Genomic DNA, 24,326 nt, shown 5'->3' on the forward strand with positions numbered 1-24,326 from the left:
TGGGAGCTTGCTGTGCAAAAAGTGTGTGCATGTGTTTGTGTGTGAGTGTCTGCTAGCCCCACTGTCCTGCTCCTTCCTCTGCATTATTCATGGACTCGATACACACTGCCACATTCTGCTATCCTGAGAGCATCGTGTGATGTGTATCTCAGGGAATGTCTTACTACCTCCGTCCCTTCTCTGTCTCCTAGTTTGCCCCTTTCGTTTTCACAGACGACTCTAACTGATTGAGAATGTAGAACAGCAGTCACACTTGTGTCCTTGTGGTCCAGGGCTCGTCACAGCGGGGAAGGCGAGAATCATAATGATGAGAATCATGTTTTTTTTTTTTTTGGCTTTTTGCCATTTTATATTGACAGGATAGTGGAGAGACAACAAGAAACGGAATCTGCAAATGATGCAGATTCAAATGTGTGCCGGCCACAGGAGGACCATGTTCTAATATGATGGAGCATGCAACCTAACTGCAAGGTCACGGCTCAGGGGAGAATCCTTTTTAAAAGGCAACATATTTTTGGTCCATAAACCTGGCTCAGGCTACTTCTTCAGTGCAAGTCTATGGTATTTTTTCACACATTTTATTGTCTTCCTGGGGGAAAAATCTCTTCTCAACAACCAAGTTAACACTACTATAGTAATAATGATGCCCTTTCCATCCACTGCTAATCAGCACTTTGTGCTTAATGAAACTAATTGGCTATAATGCAGGAAGTCAGGGAAAGTCTAAATGAAAAGACTCAAGTTCCTACAGATTCACAAATAAAGCAGCAAAATCAAAAAGTAGGAGGTTATGGGGGAACAAACAGTGTCGTTTGCCTGTGAGAAGGAAGCTAATTACTCATGCTCAATGTGGATCAGAGCAGAACAGTATTCTCTAGAGACTAAATCATTAGGTAGAATCAGACATGACAATAAAATACCACGCATACAGCAACACATCAGAGGGATGCCAGGAGAGAGTATATGTCTGTGTGTGTGTGTGTGTGTGTAAGAAACGCCCGACGGGTGATTTATCTCCAGTAGTCTCGGAAGGCTGACAGCAGATGAGGGCAGTAATGTGACCAGGTCATTTCATTCCATTAGCACTTCGGTTACAGAGCCCGTGTGTAATTAGGACAGGGACAGCAAGTCATGAATCAAAAAGGACGATTTAAAACACACAAACAACAGATACGCTTCAGTGCATAAAAACGTGCGCACACACACATAAATCCCCAGGGCTGCACCCACCCACCACCCAAAGTACATTTGTTTTTTGCAAATGTACTTTTTGATTTCACTTCTGCCCAAATCAAGCACATCTGTACTGTTCTAAGACAATCTTGATAAGAATTATATTAAAAAAAAAAAAAATTACAGAATGTTTTCCAACAAAATAAGGGTCCTTTGAAAAAACTAATCCTATTTGAACAGAAATGGCTGTATTTGCAGTATTGTTTCTCTCTCTCTCTCTCTCTCTTAAAGCTTCTCCTCACCGAGTTTGACCTTTGTAAAATAATATAACTAAAGTAAATTTTCTTATTGTGCTGCCTGGTGTACTTTTATTACAGATACAGACCTTTTTGTCAGCTTTCTGTGTAAAATAAAAATTTAAGTACAGTTTTAATTACTGCTTGCACCTCTGATGCAAGAAAAAGAAGTATATTAGAAGTATATTAGTTATAGTCTAAGAACGGCCATCAGGTATGAACTTTATTTCTTATTTTAATTACATACGTAGATAATATTATAAATGTATCACATATATGTTTCTTTTTCTTCTTTACATGTGCTCATAAAACCACATCCAGACAATATTCGTTAAAAAGGTAAAGAAATCCTGGACTCACTCTGTATGAAGTGTCTTTAACTACTGGGCCTATGTATGAACATTTAAACATGAATAAGTAATGCACTTATTGTCCACATACAAGGTTTTACATGTAAATTTTTATTTTTTATGTAAGTACATAGAAGTTAAATAAACATTATATAAATCAGTACATGAAATTACACATCCTAAATTGAAACTGAATTTTCATTTAGAAAAGTAAATAACCAGTTAATGCTAACTAGAGATGGACATGAGTACTCTGAAGTGCAATAAAATTATCGATCATAGCAACCAAATTATTGTGTGACTTTATTTCAATGTAATTTTTAATATTCTAATTAACTGACCATTTGCAAAGAGCTTGATTGACAGGTCATCTGACCAATCATAACGCCAAATCAGACAGGAGAGTAGATTAACTTCGGTGGATTTAAACTTGTGTGTATTGACATTCTTTTCGGTTGAAATAAAATGCGTTATGATGTTCATTCATGTTTATTTTGTGCTTTTAGTAAATATGAAAAGATGCTCGGTTCACGTGTGGTGCTTGAACTGAGGCAATACAGTGATGTCACGGCACATTAAAGAGCCACAAAACAGTATTAATTTCTTGAATTTCTTAAGAAAAAAACTAAACTTTAAAGCCGAGACCTTGTTTCATACCAGAAGTAACCTGCTCTGTCTTGTCTGTTGGTCTGTTATCAGTTTCCTCTTTGCTCCACGATGAATTTTTACTGCGTGAGAACATGGTGTGTAGTGTGAGAGTGTCATGGCTTGTCGGAAATAGCAACAGTAACTAAGGAGAGCGGGCTTCTGCAAAGGGTCAATTACTGTGTCATTTTGGGTGTTTCCTTGCAATCCTTGCAAGTGTTGAGATAAAAACTGTAGAGACACTGTATACAGTGACTTTCAGTTTGGGACAGCAATGGACCTGTTTTTGCGCTAAAAAAACAGCTAAATGAAGCACAACTGATGGAATGGATTGCAACAATGTAACTTGAGATGCAATTTTATATGTAGAACTATTTTTACACGTATAAATGTGACACAGATGGTGAGTGAATAAACATGAAGATGCAATACAACAGTCAAAGATGTTCATCTAACACATTTGTACACAGTCCAGCAATAAGAAAATTGGCTTGGATAGAACTTGCTCCATCAACCTTCATCTTGAGGTGCACAAAATTAGCAACTTGAGTACTCAAGCAATCAAAATGACCAACATACACATTCATAGCTATGTGTTCTGTTAACAATGGGAATGATGAAGCAGTCATCATCATTTCTGAGTGTACTCTATGATCAATAGAGAAGCACCAGTCAATCTCATGCTTTGTTAGACATATATGAGGCACTATACATATAGGTTTAAGTGCTTACAAACACACAGTCCTCTTTACCACACAATAACAAAACAAACAAAAAAATACATTATTTACATCTCCCTCTAAATCCAGGATGAGGGATACAGAGGCAGGTGGAGACAGTAAGGAACAGACAGATAAAAAGAGAGACAGTGTTAAAACAACCGAAGTGTTGTGATCTGGCTCGATGACACTAATGAGGCCTATAATAGCTCTTGATGGAGGGAGAAGATCCTGGGGGGCAGAAATGGGGGTGGATGATCAACGAAGAGACAGAGAGAGAGAAAGTGAGGCTTCCACACAAGCATGTAAAACGCTGAAACACACATTACACATTGCAGATGATGAAATAAGGGAAAAAAAGTTTGGTGATAACACAAAGAGAGAAAGGGAGAGAAAGAATGGAACAACTTAAGGTTGTTCAGAATAAAAAATAATCTGTGCAGACAACCTTCTGGGAGATGGCAGTCTATTTAACTAGCCAACCAAATTTACATTATGATAATGAAGTGGGAAAGCATTTTCTAGATGTAGTCTGGTTATGCTAAATACATTTTCTGCTAAAAATGTGATTGAAACCTGTATTATTATTTTTTTGATTGTATTTAGCAGGCAAAAAGGTCCAGTGTCTATCGTCAATAATATGAAATGAAATGTATGAAACAGCTCACAAGGAAGTCACTTGCAAATCAAGAAGCTTTCTGTTGGTCAGATGCAGTAAATTCATGTGACCAGTTCAGAGCTGGGTAGTAACGGATTACATGTAATCTGGATTACGTAATCAGATTCCAAAACTCAAGTACTTGTAATTAGAGTAAACTACTTTTTAAAATATTTGTAATCAGACTACAGTTACTTTTTTATGGATTACATGATTACATATTATTTAAACAATAGTAATAAGTTGTTTACAAATCATTGATTCTCCTAAATTTCCTTATTTTTAACGTTTATATTTTTTCATAATAAACCTGCCGCTTATATTAATTCGTGATTCTTCGAGTTTTTCCGGTGGAGATGGGGAGGGATGTCAGAATCGCGCTCAGAAGAAATCAGCAACAAGATAATGGAAAATGGAGGGGAACGCAGTTTTTAATCTCTGGATGTACTGACATTTTTTCATTTAAAAAAAATAAATAAAAAAAAAATTGTTAAAATGTCACTGTTCAGTGTAAGCTCTGCCTACCAAAGATTAATTTGCTGTCCACTGAAATCTTTGACCTAGCAAAGTTATTGCTGGGAATTTCATGTTCTTTAATATATTTTTTGTAATATTGATTTTTCTTAATTGTTACTAACTTATGCACTTTAGGTGTTTTGAGATGAAATATTTGACTTAGAAATGGTCTTTAATATATATGTGTGTGTGTGTGTATATATACACACACACACATATATATATATATATATATATATATATATATATATATATATTATATATATATTGATATGATATATATGATGTTTTTCATTGATACAGTCATATACACTTCTAGAGTTCTTTTAGATTAATATTTGACCTAGCAATTATATTGCTGTGAATTTCATGTTTTTCAATATTGGTTTTTGTAATGTAGCTGTTTTCTAAATTTACCTAATTATAAGTAAATATGCTTAAAAATCATAAGATGTGATTTTGTTTTATTCAGTGTCACTAGCAAACACTAACAGCAAGGTACATTAGTGTTTGTATTTCGTAAGTATTAACTGTCCATACATTGCACTTGAAAAAGAAGCTATTGTGGCTCTTGTTGGTGAATTAAATATATTTTCTGGACTATATTTTTTCTTTGTACCTGTCAAAATAGTACAAGATTAGGCTAATTCAATTTATGTGATATCAAATAAGGGTTAGCACAAATGTAATCTAAATGTAATCCAAAAGTAATCAGATTACGTTACCAAAAATGTGTAATCTAAGAGATTATATTACTCAACAAATTTTGTCATGTAATCTGTAATCAGTAACTGATTACAATTCATAAGTAATCTACCCAGCTCTGGACCAGTTTGAACCAGTTGTGAAATATGCATGGGGGAATCGTTGACCCTCAAGCAAAATTCCCAATCGCATCGACTCCCATAGAAATGAGTGGATTAAAATGTCACCGCACTTTTACACAGGAAAATACTTTTCAGGATGTCCAATCTGCTCTTTTAAAGTGAAGGGATGGGGGCATGGTGCTTCAAGATACTGAGGTTGACGTTAGGGCTGTCACGATTATGAAATTTGGCTGATGATTAATTGTCTAAAAATAGTCACGTTATTGCGATTAATTAATTTATTTATTATTATTATTATTATTTTTTAGGGCTTTGGCAATTATGCCGATTATCATGATTAACTGTCAAATTTTTATGCCTTTCATTATATAATTGAATCAGTGAATAATTATGATGTTATCGTATAATCTTTTTTGTGTTATTATTTTGGAGTGTAAGATTATATAGAGTATTCCAAATTCTAAGAATCGACCAGTGCCGATCCAACACCAGCGCTATTTATTTTGAACTAATGGTCACTTTTTAAAACCCTTTGTTTCTGATAGAAATCATAAGAAAAATAAAAGCCTCTAATAAACACAATGCACTAAATACTCACTTCCTCATTAAAGAGAAAAACTACATTCGAATAAAAATATTTGAAATTAAACTAGCCGTCTGTATAATTTGGCAGCAAAAACAATATCTTGAAAAAAACTTTTGTGCACATTATACAATTTATTTTACAGCTATTTGTATTCTTACAAAATACATTCATGAAAATAAGATAAGAATGATATTGTGAAACACTTCAAACAGAGCAGCACAAAGCTCTTATGCACATCCAGGGTGCAGAATGGTGCACTTGAAGCAGCGCTGATAAATCAAACTGGACTTTTATGTTGATGGGTTGCCGGGAATACCTTTACAGTTCTGTGTATGTGGATATGACACTAGTTTCACTCAAATCAAATGGTCAAAAGCTCATTCAATGACTCTCAAAATGATGTTTTATTAACAAGGTTCGGGAGGAGCACGATGAGATAATCAACCAATTGGGCACAGGTGCAACTCGTTTAGCTAACCATCTTAACTAGCACAATACGTGTATATAAATGCAGCCTACTTACCTCTGTCCTGCAACAGTTTTCCGGCATCCCTCCTCCACCCCAACTCCTCACTCCTAATCTGTTTTTATCCCACATTAGGGACAGGGGGAGTTCTTTGGGTTCGGGCTATATTCTGGGCCCGGAGCCCTCCCCCAGGACAGCACACCAAAATATGCTTACTATTTGCTAACAGATTAGATGTAAGGGTGAACTGGTGAAGCAGTTCTGGAGATGTTGTTCATGTGTTTATGTCCTCATGTAGTGAGATGGCAGATGCTGAAATCACCGCGAGTGTCATGCGTGCTTCAGTATGTGTGCAGTAAATGAAACCCGCACATCTGCGTCATTCTTTACTAGAGACACGCAGAACATGCAGGATTCATATTTAAATCGACTTTTGTGGCTTAATATTTGCAGATACTAGTCCATATCACAATCTGATTTAAGTGTAATGACCTACTTTTGATTAATTCATTCATAATTGGACAAATTCAGCGACATTCCGCTTTTAACAGTGAATCCAGTTATGGCGGCTGGATTCAGTGATTCCATCCGCGTTTTCCGCATCGCACCCTAGAAATGAGTCATGAACTCCAGCATGATGTCTTTTTATGCAAATCCCCAGACCTTTATCTACACATCGAGTATTATAATGGGAATATATATATATATCATCTTGGAGAGAGAGTTTTACTGTGATGACTGTCATAACTGAACGTGACGTGCTGTTTGAATGCTGAGCAGAGAATAACAGCTGCAGCAGAAGGAAAATTAGTTTCTGTAAACTTAAATTTAACGCTGTAAATACAACTCCATCCCTCACATTAAGACATGGAATGGCTTCAGATGATATAGGCTATACAGAGCATGAAAAGCAAACTGGTGCTCTTCTGTTTCTTTTGGTGTATGACTCCCCCTTTTGCCATATAAAAAGCACAATAATCGCGGTTGTCTGAAACAAATGTGGTAAGATCAAATAATTGCGATTAGACGGTAATTTAATTATTGTGACAGGCCTAGCTGACATTAAATATTTAGCATATTAGAATGATTTCTAAAGGATAATGAGTAATAGTTGCTGAAAATTCTGTTTTGACAGCACATTAATAAGTTACATTTTTAAAATATATTTAAATCTAAACCAGTTATTCTAAATTGAAATAATATTTAACAAAATTACTGTTTTTGTTCAAATAAATGCAGCCATGGTGACCATAAGAAACATAAGAGACATTCCCTTTCTGTCGTTCACTCCAACTTTGAGTCGAGAGCATGGCACTAGAGGTTCCTATACTAAACGCCACAAATGCCGATCTGCGTCACGAGTCCACGGGGGCGCAGATGTTGACAATACAACGTGTCACAATGCACCTCTCTTCCTCTTAATCTTCCAATGCCTAAGATTTAAGACCTCACTCTCCAACATCCGGGAGAGCCGCCATAGAGGCAGAGGTCCCCTCAGCTGGAGCCTTTTCCCATAGTAATACTCACCATAATATAACAGCTGAAAAGTCTTGGTAGTATTGTTGGGACAGTGTCTATTCCCCCTAGGGAAAAGGCACTACGGAGATCACATCCTACCCGATGGGGAGGTTACATATGAAGATCCACCTATGGACTTACAGAGGAAGTACCACATAGGGAAGGTACTGGGGTGGGCTCTGCGTAAGGGAAGATCTATCAAAACCCTAAACCTATCAACAGAATGTCTGTCTAGGGGAACACTGAGCCTCAGGGGCAATACAGTGGAGAATACACACATGGGTCCACAAGAGGAGCCACTACATGTGGAGCACTAACCCAATACAAGAGTTTATTCAAGGGAACCTACATCATAATGAGTTCTAATAGCAAGTTCCTCCGTCAAACTTTGCTAAGAAAAAATGCTTATGTGATGGAAGGGTAGTCCAGAGTTCATGAAAGGAACCAAAGCTGGACTGAATAAGCGCCAAATTATCCTGGAAGCAAGCTCTACACCCTGCCAGTCCCTGAATCAAAGAACTGTTGTTGAGAACTCTAGAAGAAACTGGTTCCATTCATAGATTATAAAATCTAGCAAATGTATTAGGTGTAGCCCAACCTGCAGCTCTACAGATATCTGCTAGAAGGCCCTGTTCGCCAGGGCTGCTGATCCAGCCATGCCCCTGGTAGAGCGAGCCCTCACTCCCAGTGGGCAAGGTAGGCCTCCGGCCTGATAGGCCGTTAGGATCGCATCCACAATCCAGTGGGAGATCCTTTGTCTGGAGATAGCATTCCCCTTCTGCTGTCCTTCAAAGCAGATAAAGAGCTGTTCAGAACGTCTGAAACTCTGAGTGCGATTTAGGTATGTGCATAGGGATCACACTGGGCACAACAGTGACAGGTCAGGTCCCCTTCTTGGAAAGGGATAGCTTGCAATGTTACCACCTGGTCCCTGAAAGGATTGGTGGGAACCTTGGGCACATATCCAGGCCGAGGTCTCAGGACAATGTGAGAGTCTGCCGGCCCGAGCTCCAGGCATGATTCGTTAATGGAGAGGGCTTGGAAATCCTCCACCCTATTGACAGAAGTGAGTGCAGATAGGAGGGCTGTCTTCATAGAGAGGGCACTGAACTCAACTGACTTAAGGGGCTCAAACAGATCTCCCTGTAAGGCCTGCAAGACCACAGTGAGATCCCAAGAGGGAATGAGATGTGGCCTCGGAGGGTTCAACATCCAAGCGCCTCTGAGGAACCTAATAACCAGATCGTGCTTCCCCACTGTTCTGCCTCCCACGGTGTCGTGGTAAGCCGCAATCACGGCCACGTACACCTTAAGTGTAGAATCATTTGGGCCCCCAAGAGTGACCCCTAGTGTCGTACACTTGATTATGTTGGAGTGAATGACAGAAAGGGTTCAGTCAACTTCAGTTGAACTTTATTCAGCGTGAGGAGATCATTCAGCAGGATCAATGCACACAAAGCTCCGGGTCCTGACAACATTCCTGGGCGTGTACTGAGAGACTGTGCAGCAGAACTCACTGATGTCTTCACTGACATTTTCAACATCTCACTTAATCAGGCTGTTGTTCCCACATGCTTCAAAGCTACCACCATCATTCCAGTCCCGAAGAAGCCATCTCCATCCTGCTTCAATGACTACCGTCCTGTTGCACTTACTCCCATCCTCATGAAGTGCTTCGAACGGCTAGTCATGCACCATATCAAGTCTGCCCTGCCCCCTCCCTGGACCCATTACAGTTTGCATATCGGTCCAACCGGTCGACCGATGATGCCATCTCAACTACCCTCCACTCAGCACTCACACATCTAGAGAAAAAGACTCATACGTCAGAATGCTGTTCATAGACTTCAGTTCAGCATTCAACACAATCATCCCTCAACAGCTCATTCACAAACTGATCGAGCTGGGGCTCAACACTGCAACGCTGTGCAACTGGCTGTTGGACTTTCTGACTGGAAGACCTCAGGCAGTACTTGTCGGCAGCAACACATCCAGCACCATCACACTGAACACTGGGGCCCCCCAAGGATGTGTGCTGAGCCCCCTCCTCTTCACTCTGCTGACCCACGACTGCACACCGTCACACAACTCCAACCTTTTCATTAAGTTTGCGGATGACACGATTGTGGTGGGTCTCATTAGCAACAGAGATGAGACAAACTACAGGAGCGAGGTGAGCCACCTGGCTGGGTGGTGCAGTGACAACAATCTCTCTCTGAACGTGGAGAAGATGAAATAGATTGTTGTTGACTTCAGGAGAGCACACACTCAGCATGTTCCTCTGACCATCAACGGTGCAACTGTGGAGAGAGTGAGCAGCACCATGTTCCTGGGTGTGCACATCACAGAGGACCTCTCCTGGACCGACAACACTGCAGCACTGGCCAAGAAATCACAACAGCGTCTCTACTTCCTCTGCAAACTGAGGAGAGCCAGACCCCCACCCACCATCATGTACACCTTCTACAGAGACACCATCGAGAGCATCGTCCTGCCGGAAGACTGCAACATATAGTGAGAGCAGCTGAGAAGATCATTGGTGTCTCTCTCCCCTCCCTCCAGGACATTTACGGAACCCGTCTCACTTGCAAAGCCCTCTGCATCACAGGTGATCCCACCCACCCGTCACACAGCTTCTTCAGCCTGCTACCATCAGGGAGGAGACTGCGGAGTCTCCAGGCCAGGACCAGCAGACTGAGGGACAGCTTCATCCATCAGGCTGTCAGGAAGCTGAACTCGCTCCCGAACTTGCCCCCCTGTCCCTCTTCTGTCCCAGGCACCACTGAACTATGAACCCCCCCCCCCCCAGGTCCCACATCTCCAGGTCCTTCCACCCCCCCCGCCCCACTAACATACGATGACATGCACCAGTCACTTTGTGCAGCATTGGTCTGCTCACTACCCCATTCACCATGGAAATGACGTCATTCTACCACCTTCATCAATCAGTTTAAATAAAATAACTGCTCTTGAGCCCTTTTGTCACTTTAATCAGACTGAATAAGCTTTTTGTTTATGCACTAAAAATCTTTTTATCTGCACTCTTTGTTCACTGGTTTGCACTCTATCTGCCATGTGCCTTGCGCTGTTTTTATTTAACTTTATTTTTTATTATATGTCTTTTTTACATTCCCTTATTGTATAGATATATATCTTATATTTGATCTAGATTTTTAGGCTCTACTGTTAGTGTTATCTGTATGCACCGGGGGTCTGAGAGTAACGCAATTTCGATTCTCTGTATGTATGTACTGTCATAGGTGTGATTGGCAAAGGACAAAAAAGCAGGAAACTATACGGTGGACTAACCATGACGCGGCGAAAGCCCCCCCCCCCCCACCACACACACACAGTGACATAATTTCTATACATTTAATGAAAAAATTGCAAACAGTGCAAAACAGTGCACATTGAATTAGACTACTTCTGTTTCTTGGCAGTAGTGTTGTCACGGTACCAAAATTTCAGTATTCGTTACCGATACCAGTAAAAATCCACGGTTCTCGGTACCAATTTCAGTACCAAAGCAAAACACAAAAACATAATTAAAAATTTTGAAAACATTTTAGAGTTATTCAGCGAAGAATAACATCTAAGTTAGCTAAAAAAAAAAAAAAAAAAAAAAAAAAAAAAAAAACAGAACTGCTTTTCTGACTGATATGACACAATGTTAAATATTTATTCATTCTCTAAAAAGCATATCTTAGATTCATAATTCATTTAAAAGCCTCTTGTGTGTAAAAATAGTAAATAGCATCATGTCCTCTTGTTTTTTTTTAACCTAATAAAAGTTATAGGAGCATTAAATAGTTAATAAAGAAACTTCATTCTAATGCTCATTATATATATAGTAGTTATAATTCATTATATGATTAACTACTCTAATAACAGCATTCATTTCAATCCGACATTCAAATTAAAATATTTAATAATATTCATAACAGAAGCGGTGTTTTCCACAGCCTTTCGCTCTATTTTTGGCGGCATATATATGCAAATTCATTTTCTGCCAGCAGGAGGCGCTTGTAGAGCGCGAGAGAGGTTTCCTCAGTAACGGCTGTAATCAGATAAGCGCTCCTTTCCTTAATTCCTCCTTTTGATGTAGTCTGTCTCACTGCTTTTCTGAAGAGAGTGCATCTGCGCTCCTTTCGGATAGCGCATCGAGAACCGGTTTGACCGGGCGCTCGGTACCACCGGTACTTTTTACAACACTACTTGGCAGCAAGCTTTTTCAATGCTTTCAGCAGCAGCTTTTGATAAGTCAGAATACGATTCCATAGGTTATATTTCAGCACGAATTTCGCGAATGGACATCGACTCTTTAGTAGCATGTAGATTGCGTTCATGTCAAGTAATTTTTTTGGGAAAAGCGCATGGAATTGCGGCGAGCGTTTGTAACCTTGCACGTAGAGAGCGCTCTTCAGAGCTAAGATACATCGTTATCGGGAAACTCGACCCAGATCAGTTTTAAGCATTCATTAAAGTGAATTGGTTCAAAGGAGTCATTAGTTCGCAAATCGGATGTGTCATTAGTGGACAGATATGCTCATATGTTCCGCACATATAACGTTACTCCCAAATATATTTTTAGGTCGCACAGATTAAATTTCAGGAGCATATGCGACAAAAATGTTGGTAATTTCAAGCCTTGTAGAAGCTGCTAAGCTTTCTAGCTAGAAGTAAGCAATAACCAACATGGCGTTACTTTGCTAAATTAGCCCAGAACCGTTTAACATTAATGTTATGGAATCATGACAAAAATGATCAATAGATTGGTTAAATTTTACTAGACCTGCATATAAAAATGAAAGACAATATATTGGATTTGATCACCTGAATCATCCGTGTTCACTGTCTTCGTCAGTCAACTGAAGCTGTTCACGTGAGTATGGTTGGGCGCGGTTGGGTGTGTGCGCATTCATAATGGTGCGCGTACACTTTGAACTTCAATTGTGACAAATGATTGGACTACTTGCGGGGTGACGGCATGAATCAGAGGCACAAAAAACGTTGACAGCGGTGAGCGGTCATTATGTTTACCAATACCCAACCCATCGCAACCCCCCCACCCTTTTTTTTTTTTTTTGCAAGATTTACGAGAGCATCATTTTCACGTCGGAAAAGCCGGATTTTTCCGGAAGAATCACACCCCTGACTGTACATGTGGAAGAACTGACAATAAAGCAGACTTGACTTAAGGTCCAATTCTCGCTAATAACAAACCATTAACTATGACTTTTGTCTCAAACTCCTAATTTGCTGCTTATTAAGAGTAAATTAGTTGTTAAATTTAGGTATTGGGTAGGATTAGAGATGTAGAATATGGTCAAGCAGAATATGTGCTTTATAAATACTAATAAACAGCCAATATGTTAATAATAGGCATGCTAATAAGCAACTGGTTAATAGTGAGAATGGGTCCCTATACTAAAGTGTTACCAAAAATATTTTAAACCAACCCAAAACTTTTAAACAGTGCAGTACACTGACTTTATATATTTGCCAAAAATATCCAATTCCCCTGGATAATTCACACAAAACCACACCTTTTCAAGGTATGTGACCTCAGTAGATAAACACTTGAGTTTGTGAGAGATATGTGTTGAAGAGATATCAGCCCTGGGCCACCGCTCTTAATATCATAATAATATTTAAGATCTTTGTTATCGTCCTCATCCATAACAAATGTATGCTGGAAGCAGATGGAATAAAAGCAGTAATTGTGTATTTTAATTGCTGTCATGGAGTTCATCCTGTAGAACTGTGTAATTGTGTGAGAGCGAGATGCTGTGCTGATGTCTCTCTGACACTGTCATTCCAACAGAGACCAGTAACACGAGCTTAACTAAAGAACATTCCTCTCTCTGTCTAGACTGTATTTCTCATCTGAAGCTCAGAGCAGCTTGAGGTTTGTTTGCATTCTGAGAAACATATCAAGTTCTTATCAGGAGGGGGAAAACTGATGCAAACAATGAAGGATGATACCAACATGACAGACAATCAAATTTGCCAGTGTGGCAACACTCCAGTGCATTGATTGTTCTAATTTCAGTGTTTCCACAAATTTCAACCATTTAATTTACACTTGTTTGTGATCACTGAATATAGATTTTATTAAAAATACAGAAAGCCTTTCTGATGTTATTTTGGTTCCACTTTATATTAGGTGGCCTTAACTACTGTGTACTTACATAAAAAATGAGTACAATGTACTTATTGTGTTTATATTGTATTGCAAAACAGTTCTGCTACTATTGTGGTGGGATACGGGTAAGGTAAGGGACAAGTTTGGTGGGATGGATAGGTTTAAGGGTGGGTTAAGGTGTGAGGGATGGGTCAACAGTAAATAAATGCAATTACAGAAATTAATTACACATGTAATTACATGCAGGTATATTTTAAATATTAGTACAATGTAAAAGCATGTATGTACACAATACATACATTGTATTAAATGATTAAAATGCAAGTACATAGTAGTTTAAGCCACTTAACAAAATGGTACTGTTATTTTCTTTCTTTCTGTATTTATTGATCCTTATTGATTTCAATTATGGTTTCTAAATATTATTTACATAAAAAATAGCTAGACTAATGTTATTCATGATTAAGTAGTATCGTTTTTAACCCTAAAAAGGGCAAACCCATAAAAAAGACATCAGAAAATTAATAAATAATTAATAAACAAATAATACAATTTCATGATTTTTTTTTTTTCAAAACTTGACTCTTATATTTTATTTTAATGTTTGTATCCCCCAGGATACCTTGCCACTTTGGGGGTATAAATTCACTGGAAACAGAACGCTTGTTTATCAATGCTTGTTACAGCATGGTTGTAATTCCTGAATGCTTTGGTATACAGACCTAAGGTTGGTCTCTTTTTAAAGAAGACACATAGCAGATTACTGCTGAAGTGAAAGTATTTTAAAAAAAAAAAAGAAAGTATAAAAAAGTTATAAAGTTCCATCTTAGAAACATTGCCAAGCTATGAAACATGTTACCTGTTTCTGATACAGAAAAGCTAGTTCATGCATTCATGACCTCTAGACTGGACTATTGTAATGCACTTCTAGGTGGTTGTCCTGCATCTTCAATCAACAAGCTACAGGTAGTCCAAAATGCAGCGGCTAGAGTCCTTACCAGGTCAAGAAAATATGACCATATTACCCCAATTTTACAGTCTCAGCACTGGCTACCAATTAATTTCCGTATCAGTTACAAATTATTATTATTTACCTATAAGGCCCTAAATGGTTTAGCTCCTGCGTACCTAACTAGTCTTCTACCACGCTACAACCCATCACGCTCCCTAAGGTCACAAAACGCTGGACTTTTGGTAGTTCCTAGGATATCAAAGTCCACTAAAGGAGGTAGAGCTTCTTCGCATTTGGCTCCCAAACTCTGGAATAGCCTTCCTGATAATGTTTGGGGTTCAGACACACTCTCTCTGTTTAAATCTAGATTAAAACTCATCTCTTTCACCAAGCATTCAAAGAATGCATCTCATAATTTGTGACTGCAGTTGTATCTGATCAAATGCACATTATTATTCTTTAGCTTGGGTTAAACTAATTAATTTTACTTTGTTGGAACAGCAGCTACGCTAATTATGTCTCTATTTATTTATCTGTTTTGTAACTAGGATTTACACAAACTCCAGTCTGGATCCAGAACACCTGAGAAGAGATGATGCCAACCCCTCAGAGGACCTCAGATGATGCTAACCCTGAAACAACATACAGAACTACCAAATATTGCTACAAGTGTGATTGCATCATATAATAACTGCTGTTAATAGTCTTCATCGTCTGATTGACTACGTCTTGTATTAATTTTTCCGAAAATTTCTGCCATATGCACATAAACAGAGTCACCACTGATAAGCTACTACTAAATATTGTAGAAGCTTAATTTTCTGTAAAGTTGCTTTGCAATGATTTGTATCGCAAAAAGCGCTATACAAATAAAATTGAATTGAATTGAACAATAATATTAAGAGTCTTATGTTTTAGACACCATATTGCCTATTTTTTGCTCTATTTCGCCAGCAAAAATTATTCCAAACAAAGCCACAGCACTGTTTTACATCTCTAAAAAACATGACAGTGTTTCGTTCCTGTACGAATCAACCATTTAAATGATTCGGTTCATTCGCAATGACTTACTTAACAGTGACTTGTTGCCACCTACTGGTTTAAAAGTGACATTTAATATATATTTTAAAATCATTTTAAATATCAGTATTCATTGTTTTACGTTTACATTTATGCATTTAGCCTAAGCGACTTAAAGTGCATTCAAGCTAACATGACTTGCTAAAAAAATCCCATTCAGAATCCTCACGTTTTGAAATCTTCCTATTTACGAATCTGTTTTTAGGCAAAATAAATGATCTATGATCTGCTTTGTAAAAAAATAAGAGGTTTTAAGATGTAAGGTTAATGTACATCCAGCCTGTTACTAATATGTTTTAATCCATTACCCTGTTCAATACAGTTTTTCTGTAATCAAATTCTATATCAAGAGTCCGATCTACCATGACACATAAGGAAATATGTGACACGGATATTACAAAACCATACAAAAAAAAATATTTCTTTATGATATAAGTCAGGGGTATTCAATTAAAGTTCCAAGAGGCCTCTATATTTTCCAAGCAGAGGTTCACACAAAAAATAAATAAATAAATAAATATGAAAATATATGAGATACTGTACTGTATTGTACTGTACTGTATATATATTTTATACATGTATTGTAATTTTACATATAGATACATAAGTGTGCCATGTGACACAAAACGATATTTTTTCAAGTTTTTCCTCCTGAAATCTATACTATTTTAATATTTTACTTAAAAGCATTATCTATTAAAAACAGCTAATAATCAAAACGTTCTCATCTTGAGCAAAAAAGACAAGCAGTTTCAAAGTTTAACTTCTATCCTAGCCATCTAACAACAATTTTCCCAGTTGTAAACATGATTCTTTTGAAATGTTCATAATGAGTCATAGGTTATAGATAGATAAATAGAATAAATAACAACTATATTTGTTGCATTGTTTATTTCCTGCTGTTTTAGTGAAAGTAATCTTTAATTTTGCTGCTCACCGTGTTTCTGTTGTTGTTAAAATAAATGCGTCATCCGCAGCTCTTGAACTTGGCAGCAGCATGCGTCCGGAGAGAGAGAGAAAGCACACGGAGCTGAAAGGGCTTGAATAAAGCGCGTTTGGCTTTAGATAAAATTAATAGAGAATATAGCGCAGAAAGATATTTACCATAAACAACCCTGAGCACTTGTTATGTGATTTGCTCTGCTGTTTTGGTGTGCTGCTCACTTAAAATGGTGCTACTGTTACAGCTCGTGGTACACCTTTTGTATATTAGTTACAGAAATATTTAAGGATAAAAGACTTGAGTTGCTTTTAAAATATTCACAAGTCCTTACCCTCGAGTCGAGTCAAGTCTGGAGTGATTTCAGGTTGAGTCTGAAGTCAAGTCTGAAGTCTATAAAAATGCGTCTCGAGTGCGGCTCGAGTCCAAGTCACTAACCCGAGTGCCCATCTCCGATATGCATCTAAATGAAACTTCAGATGCAACTTCTGTGTTTTCTCTGCATTGTATGAATTTTGTTGATAATGATTTTAATTGTTTGGTCACAGCCCCAAATGTCTTATTATTGTAATTGACTGTATTGATTAAATGTAAGAATTTGTTTAAAGGCTGGTTAGGGGAACCCCCCAAGAGCTTTAACACAATTCGACCACTGCCTGAGGGTATATGAGTTTTAGCAGTGAGCCGCAATATATATGAAATATTTAAATTTTTGCTACATTTTGTCACCTACTAGTCAATAATTGTTAAGCAATTACATCACATTAAAAAAGTGACTGTATTTATGGGTTTTCAACCATTTTGCCTAAAGACATGAACAAATGTCTTTAATTACTCATATTTGCAGGTGGTCTGATGTTCCCTGCCATGCTTGCTTAGCTCCTCATTTTGCAGACAATTGCTGCTTGCACCTTTATTTATTTATTTATATCATTATTATTATGCTACTGTTTTTGATGTTCAGTGCCATTTCTAAGAACTAATTAGAACCAATTGGAGTAGCTGAAGTCGTCCTTTACAGATAATTCTGAAATAAATCAAACTCAGATGGGAAGTCAATTGCATTCTTTTTTATGGTGAAATTTACTTATGATTGAAGCTCAACAAGCAAATTCACACATTAAGGAAACACTGTAATTTATAGATATGTTCCAGTGTAAATTCTGTGATATTTTCAGATTTTCCATGACAGTAGGAACCCTGGTTGCCATAATTAACTTTGCTATTTCAGCAAAAATAAATAAATAAGGGAGAGCAATTTTAACTACAGAAGCTCATAGGAATCTGTGTCCCTGAAGTGTCAGTTTGAGTTTGTGGCTGGGCAGTGTGTGAGTGATTTGCTTGGATGAGGTCACTCTCTTCTCTCTGGAGTCTGTCAAAGCCAACAGCTCCTCTCCAAATATCTGCAGTGTTTGAACACAGATGAAGTCATCAGAACGTCATTATTTTATGCAAAAATAAACCGTTGTCTCACAACAAGAAGGTCCCCGGTTCAAGCCCCAGCAAAGACAGGAGGCCTTTCTGTGTGGAGTTTGCATGTTCTCCCTGTGTCTGCGTGGGTTTAGGCCGGGTGTTCTGGTTTCCTCCCACAAGAAAAGACTTGTGTATGGATCGACTTGTGTATCGATTAAGTGGTTCTCGCCATGAATAAAGCCATAGATGCTGGATTGGCATTACGAAAGAAATAAACAAACAAAGTCATCAGAACCCCGATGACTCAACCACAGGCTGGGCAAGGGGCACATATTATTAACACATGCATATTCCCAGTATGCAGAGGAAACCTATATATTTGCCCACAATACCAAATCCACAAGTTTTATAACAACATATTTCCAAACCTGACTACAAAAATGTTTATCCACAGACTATGCCACAATAAGAAAGAAGAGCCTTTTCAGGATCTCGAAGAGTGATCGCAACACTCAATACTCATGCATGGTCATGACAAGAATGAATATAAATTAGGGCTGTCATCGTTAACGCATGTGATTAATTTTACAATCCATTTTTACAATCCATAACGCATCAAAATAATTTAATGCAGTTAATGCAAAATTACCGAAACACAATTTCTATTCTAACCCTTTAACCCAATTTTGCTTCTCTGCTTGCGATCAGATCATTTTAAGTCGCTATACTCCAGGAAAGTTTTCAATCCAATGATCCAGGTAGCGAATTTGTTCAAACAATCCATCCAAAACAGCGCTAATATAAAGGAAACAAGGCTGATTAACTTTACATCAGAGATTGCAGAACCCCTTCATAGTGATTGTCTCTGAAGAGCGTGAGCCCTCCCATGTTGCACTGTGAGAAGTACAGACTGAACGGATTGTCTGAACGCAACTTGACTTCTCTAAAATGTAAAAAAGCTTTTTGCTGTTCCACTGTACACATACTATAATATTCTGAGTCCCCCCCTTTCAGATGTGCTTATTATATGGGTTCTTTGGTGTCTTTTTGGAGTTTATAAGTGAAAAGCAATCTAAAAATGTATCTTGAAAAAAGCTTGCAGAAAATACAGATTTTTGAGAAACACCCTTTAATCTTTTGGTTTACTTTGCTGGATATAGCAAATTATGACAAAATAAACATTTGAAACAAGACAAATGGTCTATGCTTAATTTCATGAAGTGTTCGATTAATCGCGATTAATCACAGAAAAAGTATGTGATTAATTAGATTAAAAATTTTAATCGATTGACAGCCCTAATATAAATAAAAAATAATATGAAATTATATTTTATAAACAGTTTTTGGTCTGGGTTAAGAGTCTTTATTTTATCCACTGGGAATTGATTGGTCTCTATATGACAAGAAATTGGGCTGAAAAATAACAAACTAACATCAGCCGAAATGTAAAGTCGTTTCAAAGGCAAAGCAAATGAATAGATTTTTATGAGTTCATGTGCAAAGTTTTCTTTGGAATAACATGCACTGATGAATAATTCATGATAAAATCAGGAAAGTATAAAGACATCAGGAAGTATTAATAAAGAAAGTAAATAGAGTCAATTTTGGTTTCATGTTGACTTTGTACAGTGTAAATGAAATAATCACATCTTGACATGATTATGGAAATCTCTGCCTTGCAAATTATAAAATGTTATTCGTTAATAGATGCAAAGTGCTGAAAACATGGATAATGACAGGGATTAATCCTGATTGAGAAATCAGTCATTCTCATGGTCTCGCCCATCATAAATGAATTGAATGATCAATGACACGCTGACTTTCATACAGTCAGTGCTAGTGTGATGAATGTAAACATCCCTGCTGTGTTATTTTCATCCAGACTGATGATTTATTATTTGTCCTTGCTGATGTTGGACAGTCCCCCGATTCAACAAACACATGCAGATGAGAGGATCAGGACAGGGTTAGAACTGAATTAAACAGCCTGTTTTTGCTACATTATCTTTAAGGACTCAGTATGTATATGATCTCAGTAATAATTAGATATATCTAATATTAATATCTAATATCGCATAAAAATGAAAAGAGAGAGGAAATCAATAGTCATGAGGGTCTAGATGCTGTCGTCCTTATTCTGCATGGCTGTAGCCAACCATTCATGACCCAGAAGGTCACAATGCACAGGAAACACAGTTCATGCCCTACTACCACACAGACTATCCAATATTAAAGAGAGGGTTCGATTTGACACACACAGGCACATAACATATTGAGCTGACACACTGACTCTGACAACACCAGAATTTAAAATAAATAAATAAAATAATACAAAAATCCCAGATTGTTCTTCCTACAGAGTCACACACAAAAAGTTCAGCTCAAAAATAGTTTTCCTTCATATATGATATCCTGTTACTCTTATATATAGATATTATTAGATATTATTCCTTTTGCTCTTTAGAGCTGAATTGGTGCACTAATAAATAATAATAAATAATAAATATAGCTTCAAGCAGCAATTACGGGGCCAAGCACTCCAGCGGCAAAATTTGGAGCAAATTCATTCATGCACTAAACGAAAAACATTTTGCGTATCGACACAAAATCCATAACATTTTGCCAGCTTTGTCTGAAGATGATCCAAGCCAAATTTGGTGAAAATCCGACCAACAATCTAGGAGGAGTTCGAAAAAGTAGGTTATCAACATGAATCAAAATGGTGGACAGGAAGTTCAGCCAATATTGGTAAAATTGGTATCGGTGTTCTCGTCATGATCCAAGGAATCTATCAACATCAGTCCAATAACAATAGGTTAATGTAAGCAAAAGTTATTAGCATTTTTCTAAATTTCATTATAACTTCTGACCACAAAGTGGCGCTGTCCCAAATCTTTTTGTTGAGTAGAATGAGGGTATGGAGCTGAACATTTTTGTAATTAGTTTCATAACGATACGCTAATGCGTTCGTAAAATACAGCATTTTAGAACATAATTCAAAATGGCTGACGCCAAAAATGGCTGACATGGGAAAACTGGGTATCATTCGATTCGGCATGATGCACCCAATCTAAAGAGACCAGTTTTGCCCAAAGCATTCAGAAGTTATGAACAAAAATATGCATTTTTCATATCTCCTGACCACCAAGGGGCACAGTGCCGTAACACTGCAGGTAGTCTTAGGTCATGCTTGTTATAACACACACCAAGTTTGGTCTCAATAGGCCAAACCGTTGCAGAGATATAGCCTCACGTCCACTTTTGCATGCTTTTCATAGAATCCGTTCACGTGCTATTCAGAAACGGTATGACTATTCAACTTGAATTCCATATATTTTTGCCAGTGTGGTCTGAAGATGATCTGGTTAAATTTTCGTGACAAACGGTTTAACGGCCTAGGACGAGTTCAAAAAAGTAGTTTTTAAGAATAATTGAAAATAGTGAAAAAACTAAACCTTACAATTTTTGAATTTTGGTGTCCTTTCGACTTGGCATGAGCCAAGGAATCAGAGGGAATTTTTTTATTTTATTTTGTGGCTTACTGTTCAAAAGTTATTAGCATAAAATTTTTGAAAGTTTAGACAAGTGGTGACGCTAGAGAGTTTGAGTTAGAGACTCCAAATTGGCTATGGTAACTTTTCTCTATCAGTGTGCAAAATTTCGAATACGCGTTTTGTGGCATATTCTCCTGATAAGACCGAAAAAGAACTTAAATTGCACTTTCAGTTTTAATCATACAGATAAGAGCAATACATCAATTGAATCTGTAAAGGGTCTACTTTTATTTGTATACACACATTATACCAAAAAACTTTGTGCATTTATAAAATAAATAAAACAAACAGAGTGCGCTGTCTGCTACCTTGGTTCTGCGTGATCTTCATTTAGAAATGCGTCATTAAAATGAACTGTTAACTCAACAAATTCTCAACACAAAGACATGAGAGAGAGATCTATTGAAAGCTTAACATGTCTAATTTTAAACTGAGCAAGTCTCCCTTCATTATATCTAATGCGACCACGCCCACGCGCCGAGCGCGCTATTGATATTAAAATGGTTCACGTGAAGCTTGCGGCGTGTAAACACCCCCATAAGAGCAAACAAAGCAGCTAGACTGTACTTCACGTTTTTAAAATGTTACTGTTCGCTTCGCACTGAGAGGAATAAGACATAATTCACCTCAATAAGACAGCTGAGAGGAATAAGATTTGGATTACCTCAGAAAGAAGAATGAAGCGGCTTGACCCAGCAGAGATCATAAACATGAGTTAGTCTTTTTTATTATTAATCTACTTGTATTAGTTTTCATATAACTTGTACACATTTTACTAGTTAGACTTTTTCCAAAATATAATTCCTGACTAAATGTATACCCAAGTGAAACATTATGAAGTTTGATTTACATCATCTCAATGTTTCACGATGCCAGGAATGTTTTTTTTTTTTAAATGTTCTAACGTATAACATAGACCGCAATAAGATATAAAAGTAATATGAGGTATGTGCCAGGTGTGTGATTTATATATTTCGAGATTTTTAATATTTTTGTAAAGAATTCTCTTTTGCTGACCAAGCCTGCATTTATTTGATTCAAAATACAGAAAGTTGCATTTGCTAAAGCAGTAATATTGTGAAATATTTTTACTATTTTAAATAACTGCTTTCTATTTGAATATAGTTTAAAATTTAATTTATTCCTGTGATCAAATCTAAATTTTCAGCATCATTACTCTAGTCTTACTCCAAGTGTAACAATATATTGTGATTGCCGCAAAAAGTATTCTCGTAGCTTCATAAAATTATGGTTGAACCCCTGATGTTACATGGATTATTTTAGGGATCTCCTTGCTATGATTCCAGGCCTTGATTGTGTAAGGATCCTTGCTGTCTATGGGAGGATCAGAGAGCAATTAGATTCCATCAAAAATATCTTAATTTGTGTTCCGAAGATGAATGGAGGTCTTACGGGTTTGGAACAACATGAGGGTGAGTAATTAATGAGAGATTTTTCATTTTTGGGTGAACTATCCCTTAAAATAACTTTGAAGTTTTTTAGTGCAAACATATAGCTACTTAAAATATGCTTAAAAATGGTTACGCAATTTAGCATCAAATTTTAAATCAGATCTGGTTTCCCACTTTTCCCCACATTCAATATGGCAAGAATGTAGTCTTTTTTTACTGCAATATATTATGAATTGTTCATACTGCAATCATAATACAGAGCTCAGGTATGTGCTGGTCTCAGATCAGCATTTGCATGCACTTACCAAGCGTTTTAGCACACAGAGCAGCAGTTTCTGCTGTCTGGGTTCAGTGTGCGTCAGCAGTGCATGTGCCAGGCTGAGCAGCTCCTCCGGCTGCAGGCGGTCCGCACCCTCTCCTCCATACAGCTGAGCCAGCAGAGACACACAGTGACTGGCCTCCTCATATACCTCTCTGTCTTTACATGCCAGCTGCGGGAGAACAACACAGAGATCTGAATATTTACCCAGGAACAACGAAAATAAAACAAACTATATAACCTACAAAGTTTACAAAACAAATAATTATCCACAACAGATTTAGTAAGAAAATCTTTGTCAATCTTAGTAAAATTGTCAATAATCCTGCATCTGTATAACAGTCTGAAAGAACAGGCTGAATTATTGAACAGCTGAGCTGCAGCCAAACTCTCCCTTCATGCAGATATTTCTAGGAGTTTTATTTTGCTCTTCTATTGCTTTTGGGAAATATGAAACTACATCCTTCAAGTCTCTGCACTACAAATCTGTTAGTCTATGTACGGTCAATAGCAGTGGTCTGGAGAATCTATATTATATATTTATTTCAAAACTTCTCATTAGGTGCCATATATTTTACTCAGACTTGAGATAAGGTGTTATTTTGTTAAAATCACATTGTAAGGGGCTTTAAGGGGAAGACATCAGGGATTTATCTTGCTTTTTTTGAGCATTTACATTTGCATTTGACAGACTTTTATGCAAAGTCACACTTTATCAGTTTATCAGCTTTCCCTGGGAATCAAACTCAAGAACCAA

General features: G+C 37.4%; 1 pseudogene; it reads right to left on the reverse strand.

Annotated features, from left to right (window-relative positions):
• LOC109075091 overlaps positions 1-24,326 on the reverse strand; it is a 228,828-nt pseudogene that overhangs the window by 21,639 nt on the left and 182,863 nt on the right.

This window comes from Cyprinus carpio, chromosome B16, assembly GCF_018340385.1.
Source record: "Cyprinus carpio isolate SPL01 chromosome B16, ASM1834038v1, whole genome shotgun sequence".
NCBI lineage: Eukaryota > Metazoa > Chordata > Actinopteri > Cypriniformes > Cyprinidae > Cyprinus > Cyprinus carpio.